Source organism: Myotis davidii, unplaced genomic scaffold, assembly GCF_000327345.1.
Source record: "Myotis davidii unplaced genomic scaffold, ASM32734v1 scaffold838, whole genome shotgun sequence".
Taxonomy (NCBI): Eukaryota; Metazoa; Chordata; class Mammalia; order Chiroptera; family Vespertilionidae; genus Myotis; species Myotis davidii.
This window is the reverse complement of record NW_006289092.1, coordinates 62,474-72,592: the sequence shown is the minus strand read 5'-3', so window position 1 is coordinate 72,592 and position 10,119 is coordinate 62,474.

Here is a 10,119-nt window from a genome sequence, read left to right as displayed (position 1 = left end):
CCCCAGGAGCTGAACCAGAAACTGACTCTTCTGTAAGTACTGTTTCCCAGACTACCTTTATTTGTATTTACAGAAGAGTCAGTTTGTGGTTCAGCCCAGTTTGTGGATGGCAGTGTTTCTAGATTGACCTCCGAGGCGATAAGTCCTCTCTAGTCAGTATTTAGGCTTTGCTTTCCCTATCGCACTTAATACTGGTTTGGGAGAGTCGACTGCCCTGGAGCTGGTTCCTTGATTATTACTCCCTGCTCTGATTCCCTGGTTCCACAAAAACAACTTTCCCCTGCAGTCTCCATGAGTGACCCTAATTGGGCCGTCCTATGTATTTGGTTTAATAATCAAAAGCAAAGATTTAAGGAGAAAAAAAAGAAAAAGAAAGAGCCAGAGTAAGTGCGAGAGCTTGCACCCCTCCTCTGTCAAGCTCTGTGCGCAATTCTCCCAAAGTCTCTTCCACTGGCAATAAGCAGCTGGCACACTGGTAAAATCCGAGGCTTCCTTTTTGCACCCAGTCCAGCTATTGGCTGATTTTTAGAGTTCCCTTCTGCCAGCAACCCTGCGGGACCCCTTTCACACTTGCGGATCACACTAGCTCAATGGCTGCTGACTTTGTGGGGCGCAGACTTCCCCTACACACGTTCCTCTCTCCAACCTGAATTACAAACTGCACCTTTATCTAGATGAAATCTGACCTTTCCGTGAGGAGGAGCTGGGCTCCTCTGAGTCCACATATTCAAGCTGCTTGAGATCCGGTGTTCCTGGGTTCATAGCTGGTCCCTGAGTGCTGTGGTTGCAGGGTCCCTGGATGTATACACTTCTGATATCAGCCACCTATTTCCTTTTTGATTAGAATAGAGTAGTAAGTCTGAGTTCAATCTCTAGAGTCAAATCCTCTAGGAGGCTTTTGATAGAAGTTATTTTGCCTCGTGTCCCTCCTCTGCTGTTCACTTGGCCGTGCTCCTCATCATTAGGAGCTCCTTTCCACATCCAGCTCTCCTGTGAGCCACCTGTCTCTCTGCTGTGGGTCTCCACCTGCAACTCTATGAAGGTGCCCTCTCTCCCCCCCACCAGGATGCTGCTCCTGCCACATAGTCAGAAGGAAAGAGATGAATGTAGAGAAAGACATGGCTTCTTATTGTACATTTTCCTATTATTCTTTTTCCCCCTTTATGCTTTACATCATAACATGCATATCAATGAGGAAATATGTGGATTTTGCCCTAACCGGTTGGGATCAGTGGATAGAGCATCGGCCTGGGGACTCAAGGGTCCCAGGTTCAATTCCTGTCAAGGGCATGTACCTTGGTTGTGGGAACATACCCAGTAGGGAGTGTGCAGGAGGTAGCTAATTGATGTTTCTCTCTCATCAATGTTTCTAACTCTCTATCCCTCTCCCTTCCTCTCTGTAAAAAAACAATAAAATATATATTTTTTAAAAAGGAAATATGTGGATTTTTTTTTAAAGATTGGGGTTATTAAAATACATTTCTTTAACTTCTATCAGAGTCTGCCTTGTGGAATTCAAGGCTTTGTCTGCTGCTATGTTCTAGATAAATTCAAAGCTCAAAATTATTACAACTTTGCAAAAATAATAACAGGAGGTGAAAGGAATGGTTTCTTGAACTATTCTGACACTTCCATAATGAACAATTAACTTGCTATATCAGTGCCTATTGCTGCCAGAACAAATCACCAAAAATTTAGAGTCCTGAAACAATGCAAATTAATTTTCTTAGAGTCCTGGAGGTCAGGAGCCTGAAATTAGTCTTATGGAGATAAAATGAAGGTATTCTCAGGGCTGAAGGTATCTCCAGGAGAGAATCCATCACTTCCTTCTTCCAGCTTCTAGAAGCTTCCAGAATCCCTTGTTTGTGATCACATCACTCCAAACTCTGCTGCCATTATCACATTGCCTTCTTCCTCCTTTGATCTTGCCTCCCTCTTCTGAAGGCCTTTGTGATTACATGTAGGACCCACTCAGATAACCCAAGACAATCTCCCCTTCTCAAAATCATTAACTTCATCACATCTGCAATAAGGTAACATTTATATGTTCTGGGGATTAGGAATGCTTATCGTGGGGTTGAGGGGTGGGTGTGATTTTCAGCCTACCACATGTAGATAAGGTAACCTCTCTGTAACTCCCTTTACTGATCTTTAAAATGGAGTGTTGACTTCATAGGATCAGTATTTATACCAGGAAGTGGTGTTCTTCTATAAAAGAAATGCTTAAAATATGGATGTGGTTGTGCAACTGGGTAATGCATAGACATTGGGAGCATTCTGGGGTACTTGATAAAAAATGCCTACATATCCTTGAAGAGTCTGTTGCTGGGAATTTGAATATTAAAAGTGAGATCTCAGTTCAAAGTGAGGACCACAGTATTAGACACTGGAAGAAACATGATATTTGATACAAAGTGGGGGAGAATTTACTGAGTTATGTTCTACTACTGAGTGGAAAGAAGAGCTTGAGAGCAATACACTTGCGTTTCGAAAGACAGTTTAGGGGGTATAGACTGGTTTCTCATTGTAAAATGCAAAAGTCAAGAAATGAGAGCAATGCATACACAAGCCAAGGGCCTCCAAGGGTTGCCAGCAGCCACAAGGAGTGGGACCCAGCAAGGATCCTCCCAGCACCTTCAGAGAGAGCATGGCTCTGCCAACCATTTGATGCTGGACCCCTAGAACTATGGGACCATAAGTTTCTGTGGCTTTAAGCTACACAGTTAGGGGTACTGTGTTACATCAGCCCTAGAAATCTCATACAACACCTTTCTCCTTCCTCCACATTTTCTCCTGTCTTTCTCATGGTCCATCCACTCAGCCTCCCAGAGATTTTCCCTTATGTCTGAGCTTATGTTTACTAGAATAGTCTTTCCTACCGCCACTGCACATCTGGCCCAGGTGGACCACAGAGGCTGCTGATGAGTGAAGTGCTGGCTTTCTCATAAAGACCTTTAAACTCTGCCTGCCCCTGTCTCTCAGTAACACCTCACTGCCCAGGGCTCCCAGACCATATAATCATCACCACCCCATTCTCTTTGCTTTTACAGTTTTTGAACTCAGGCCATTTACTTAAGAATTTGGTGGTTTTCAACAAATATATGCAGCACCAAAACAAACCCCCAAATTCTTTCTTTTTGAGAGAGAAAGTGGAAATGAAGAGTTCCTGGACTCTTAAGGGAGTGGGCAGACTACCAGATTGGTGTGAGCATAGCAGGTCCTGAGACCACCTCTGCCAGAGAGCATGCTCCAGGCCCATTGTCAAGAGCCCACTCACACTCCAACAGAACACCAAATTCACATAAAGAATAAAGAGTTTTAAAAAAAACTCACAGACAAAGATAACAGTATTGTGGTTACTAGCAGAAAGGAGGAATCGGGTAAGAGGTAAATGGAGTCAAATATGTGGTGATGGAAGGAAACCAGTATTTTGGTGGTGGTTATACCATGTAATATACAGATAATATACCATAGGCTTTCACACTAGAAATACACATAATATTAATAACCAATGTCACCCCAATAATATTTAATTTTAAAAAGTTTCATCTAAAAAACAGAGTAGGGCTTCATTTTTTGCAAAGTTAAAAAAGAAAAGAAAAGCATTTGTGCGTTTAAATACACAGGAACCACCTTCCTTGGTTGGCAGCACACAATGTTAATGTATCTGACAGTGTGTCCCCTGCTGTTAACATCAGTGGTTTTGTTCCATGAGCTACAGAGCAGATTGTCACATTAGCACATTAGCACTAGTGTCTGGCATTAACACGTGAAATGCAGTCAGGAAAGCTATGTGGGTCTGTTTCTGCCACTAGCAGCATCTATGATTTTGGAAAAAATAATAAGCCCTCTGAGGTCTGGAATCTCTATAGATAAGAAGATAGATAAGTGTCAGATCATCTAAGTCTGATGCCTTCCAAGGAATTAAACCATACACCAATATGTGGGCCTTGCCCCATGAGAACAAGTCCTCAGATTCTCCCAGTGGTTTGAATCCTGATCCCGGGCTGCTTACCCACACTTCTTCTCAGATGTTGGTTGGTTGTAGTGATAAACCTGACAGCGAACAGGTTTCCTCATGGAAGACCACTTGGAGGGACCAGTCCTGGGACTCTTGGCTTGAGGGTCTGTGTGAAGGAGCAATATCACTGTGGGCCTCTGCTTCCATGCTTTGACTGTCTGGGGTCATCAGAGTTATGTGTAGTTACAGACAGTGACAGATCCCAGGCCCATTACCATGTGGCACCAATAGCCAGGAAGGCAGGAAGCAGGGAAGCAAGTGAGCTTCTCCCACAGTCTCTGCCACTCTCAGCACACCCTCCGTTCCCTTCCTTACTCATCTGCCAGGCCTTTTTAGTCCCCTTCCTCCAAATCTCATTCGTTTGCTTGCACAACCCTGAATTCTTAGCACTTGACCTTGGGGCAGAAGAGGTTCCTTAGAACAGGAACCAGGAAAGAATTCAGAGTTTACCAGATCCATAGGCTAGCATTCAGTCATTTGCCTCTTTTCTGAGATTTTCAGTTTGGTTTGCACAGTGTCTTCTGTTATCTGCATTTCTTCCTTTTGTATTTAGTTTGGCATCTTTTTTTTTCTTCACTCTAGTTCTCCCATAAACATATGTCCTTAGGTGCTTTATTACCAAGGGACAAAGGTGCAATTTTAATGTGTATCACAGAACAAAATTTTGTATTGTTTCTCATAATCCCCACTATTTCTAAGAAATGAGCTACAGGATGTTATTGTAAATGCACTTGTGCACAGGAAAGCATGCATCCTGCCTCCACCACAGTACTTTCTAGCCTTACTCCCTGCTTATTCTGTTTAACTCATCACTTAATGTTTTGGTAACAGCACAGGTTACAAAGACTAGGTTACAGGGCCCATGTCCCCTTATTTGTACCTGCTGAAGTGTTCAGAGGGATGAGAGGAGAAGGCTCGTCCAAGAGAAACCTCACTGCAAAGATCACCCTGAACAGGTTGGTGCTGGCCTAGGCTGGTGCTGGCCTGAGGATGAAATGGGGGAGTTTTTCTGTGAGTTTCTAAACCCACACTTGTTCCTCCTCCAGAGCAGGTACAACACTTAGCATTTTGACTCTGACATGAGACAAACAAAATAAATTCTACTCTGAATTGAACCAGTGCTCATGGATGTTGGCATCTTTCAAGTTCTAACAATGCCATTCTCAAAGCTTAACTTGTGAATAAACACCTAATGCAGCCTCATTGTTTTGGAATATCTCTTGAAGAAATATCACTTGAAAATATCACTTAAAATTAGAATTAAGGGACTTGTTTCTGATCTGTGAAAGACCATAAATGACTATTTGGAAATATAAGGAGACACTTGCATTTCTCCTATTCTCTGCAAGTATAACACATCTGCATTGATTGGAAAGCCAAAGACTCCAGATAAACATAGCACCTGGAAGGCTAGAGTAGCTGTCACCTAGGCCTCATCTAATAATAGGTCATTGAACCCCACTGAACAAACACAAAAAGGAAAAACTAAACTATACAAAATCCATGCACTGAGCATTAAGGATGATGAGGGGAGCTAGCAGAGTAACCATCATTTAATCTAAAACTACTGAGTGGGTTTCCATTTTCAGACAGGATTGTGAAGAGCCCTGCAGAATTAAAGCTGGTGGAACAATCATATCTGGTGAATTTTTTTTACAATTAAAGTCTCTAAAACTGCCCTAAGGTAATATAGCAAGTGAAGAAATGCTAATTTTTTATAATGGACCAAATTGTAGTACAAGAGTGAGAATCTGGGTGGTACTTAATCTATGAATCCCCCACTCACCTTCAGCTCAGCTCAAAGGGAACTCAATTCTGGGCAGATAAAGTGAAGAAGATGGGGCTCCAGTTCCTCTCAGTTAACCATCAAGTATATGCTACCTTCCAATAGGGACAGGCTGGTAGGAGTTCTCATGATGCCTTTTAACTCTTTTTTACAAACTAAACTGGTGCGAAGAGCTAGCAGCAGCATCTTGCCTCTCTAGTCATAGCACAGAGGCTCTATCCCAGACACAACAGACTAAGAATACTGGGATTCTAGCGGCCCACACTCCAGCTCCCTCATATGATGGAGAGTCCATCCTGGGAGAGGCAGGTTGAGAAGACCAGAGGCAAACATCCTCTGATCAGGCCCCAGAGCTGTGGCTCAGAGCTTTTCTGCAGGAAGAAGTCCATAGTTACAGAGAATTTCAAAGCTCTCTTCAAAATAAATGACTTTATTTGAAGCAGAGTGTGGGAAGTTCATGGGCACTCTTGAAAACCGTGAAGGTTTTAATAGTAAGTAATTTAGAGGAGTCTGGTAATCCTATAAGAGCTTCAAGAGAAACCATGGGTCAGCCATTTACTAGAGAGAAACAGAAATAGGCATGTACCAAGGATTTTTTCTAGGACCAGAGAAAATCTGAAAGACTGGCCCCAAAAACCACCCCTGCAAAGGAAACCAATTTTATTTATATCAGACTGTGGAAAATTTTATGCCCAAAGACATTGTCAAAAACAGGAGAGAAACATGGCAATTAGTAGACCTAACAGCTGGGTTTAATACTAACAGAGACATGGAGCTTAACAGACATTAAGAAAAGAAAGAGAGAAAGAGAGCATGGCCAAGACTATTGTTATTCAAGGTGACATCTCAAGGTTGCACCTTCTGAGGAGCATCATCAGAGGTTTTACAGTGAGGGGGAAATAGACTTCTGAAGAATCCAGCCATGTCACTAAACCAACTTACAAAAGACGGTTAATTGAGCCATAAAAATGCAGAAGTAAATCACTATCCAGATCACTGCACTACATTACTTAAAACATCTGGTTACAAAGAAACAGGAAATTGTGACCCATGTAGTGAAAAAAAAATTCAGGGAACAGTAACTCTCTGTGAGAAGGCCAATATATTGGATTTGAAAAGGGTACTTCAAAGTAGCAGTTAGAAATATGTTTAAAGAACTGAAGGAAATAATGCTTTAAAAAAAAGCCATGATGACAATACCTCATCAAATAGAAATGAAAATTTTGCTAGAGAGGCTCAATGGTAGGTTTGGAACAGCAAAAGAAAGAAACAATGATTGGTGTAAAAATAACAGAAGTCAAATGGAAATAGACATTTCAATAATAATAGCTGCATTTTCAACATCCCACTTTGGATAATGCATAGAGCAACAAATCAGAAGGTCAACAAAGATGAGATGTGGTGATCAAATAGATATATCACTAGAACACTCCACCCAACAACACCAGAAAAACATTCTCTTCAAATGCACAAAGAATAGTCTCCTAAACAGACCATGTGTGAGGCCATAAAATAAGCCTCAATAAATTGAAAAGGCTTGAAACCATACAGAATATGTTCTCTGGCCATAATGAAGGAAAGTTAGCAATCAGCAACAGAAAAATAACTTGAGGAAAAGGACTATATATATGTGTTTTTTAATCCTTACCTGAGGATCTTTTTCCCATTGATTTTTAGAGAGAGAGGAGGGAAGGAGAGAAAAAGAGAGAGAGAGAGAGAGAGAGAGAGAGAGAGAGAGAGAGAGAGAGAGAGAGAGAGAGAGAGAGAGAGAGAGAGAGAGAGAGAGAGAGAGAGAGAGAGAGAGAGAGAGAGAGAGAGATCAATTGGTTGCCTCCCACATCCATCCTCCTATCCTAACATTGGGCCATGGATTGGACCTAAAACCCAGTTACATGATCTTGACTGGGAATTGAACTTGTGACCCTCCAGTGCTCAGGCCTATGCTCTAATTGCTGAACACCATGGACAGGGAAAAATCAATATTAAACAACACAATTTTAAATTACCAAGGATTCAAAGAAAATATAAAAAAGGGAAATTATAAATACTATGGGCTGACTAGAAATGAAAACAAAACAACATAGCAAAACTCATGGTGGGTAGCCAAGGTGATGTTTAGAGGAAATTTTGTATCTGGAAATATACATGTAGCAATATTAAACCAAGAAGAAAGATCTCAAGCCAGTATCCTAATATTCCATATTAAGGCATTGTTTAAGGGAGGAAACAAAACCTAAAGCAATTACAAGAAGGATACAATAGAGAGTACAAGTGTAAATTAATGAACTACAAAATAGAAAATCAATAGAAAAAAAAACACAACAAAACCAAAACTTGGTTCTTTGAAAATATCAACAAATTGACAAATATTTAGTCAATTTGATCAAAAATATATAAAGAATTAGTAAAACCAGGAATGAAAAGGGGGCATTATTACTGAGCTTATAGAAAAAAATTCAATTATTATGATATTTTGTATACAAGTTTAGGCTCTTCAAATTAGATAGCATAGATAAAATGGAAAAATTCATAAACTATCAAAATTGACTCCAGGAAATTATGGACATCTAAATAGATCTATAATATGTAAAGGGATTACATTACTAATACAAAACATTGCCGAGTACAAAGAAAACCTCAAAGCCAAGATCTATCAAACATTTGAGGATTCATATAAATTCTTTGCCAACTCTTCCAAAAAATAGAAGATGAAGAACACATTCCAACTTATTCTACAATGCCAGTATTGCCCTGATATTAGACCAAAAAAAGGTAACACAATAAAAGAAAACCACAGGTCAATATCTCCTATGAATATGGATGCAAAAATCCTCCACAAAATACTGGCAAAAATAACCTAGCAATATATAAAAAGGAGTATACACCATGACTCAGTAGAATTTATCCCATGAATGCAATACTGTTTTAACATTCAGAAATCAATTAGTTGTAACAAACTATATCAATAGAATAAAGAATACCAGTTCATGTGATACAACATATTAACAATATAAAAGATAAAATTATTTGATTATTTCAATAAATAAAGAAAAAGCATTTTACAAGATCCAAAATCCTTTCATGAACACAATAAAGGACATATTTGACAAGCCCACAGCTAAGATCATACCCAAAAGTAAAAAGCTGAGAGCTTTGCCCTGACTGGCTTGACTCAATGGATAGAGGGTCAGCCTGTGGACTGAAGTGTCCCAGGTTCGATTCTGGCAAGGGCATGTACCTTCGTTGTGGGCTCATCCCCAGGAGGGGTGTGCAATAGGCAGCTGATCAATGTTTCTTTCTCATCAATGTTTCGAACTCTCTATCCCTCTTGCTTCCTCTCTGTTAAAAAATCAGTAAAATATATTGAAAAAAAACAGCAGAGAGCTTTTCTCTAAATCAGAAAAAATACAAGTATGCCCACTCTTAACACTTTTATTCAATACTAGTGGCCCGATGCACAAAATTCGTGCACATTAAAAAGGGAATTAATTAGAGGAAATATTTTAATATTGCTATTTGCCCTTTTCTATAATAGAAGTTTCAGAGGTTAAAGAAAATTAGCAAAATGTATATGAAAATCTCCTTTCTGTCATAGTTTGGACTGCGCCTTGGGACCCAGAATCAAGTTCTCACCCACCCGCATGTGCCTTGATATTGCATGAGACCTAGACCCAGCCGCCCCACCCCTGTCAAGCTCCACAGGGCAGGGGGCATATCCTCACATTCCCTGGCCTGGCACTCTGTGGGGGGTGCAGCCTCAGGTCCCTTGTCAAGCCCCGCCTGGTGGGTGCACAGCCTCAGGTCCCCTGGCCCTGAAACCAGGGCAGGGGGCACAGCCTCAGGTCCCCTAGCCCTGGCGCAAAGGCGTGAGGGCATGAGGGCGTGAGGGTGTGAGGGCAGGAGGGCGTGAGGGCACAAGGGCACGAGGGTGTGATGCCCATTTGCATATTAGCTCTTTATTATATAGGACTAGAGGCCCAATGCATAAGATTCATGAACAGTGCAGGGGGTGGGGGGTGGGGGAGGGATGTCCCTCAGCCCAGCCTGCACCCTTTCTAATCTGGGGACCCTTGGAAAATCACTTTGTACTTTTCTCCTAATCGCTTGCCTGCCTGCCTGCCTGATTGCCCTTAACCACATCTGCCTGCCAGCCTGATCACCCCCTAACCACACCCCTGCTGGCCTGATTGACTCCTAACTGCTCTCTTGCCAGCATGATCACACCTAACTGCCCTCCCCTGCAGCAACACACGTCCTCCTCCAGACCCTGCCTCCACTGTGTGTGCAGCAATCTTGTGACAGCCATCTTGTG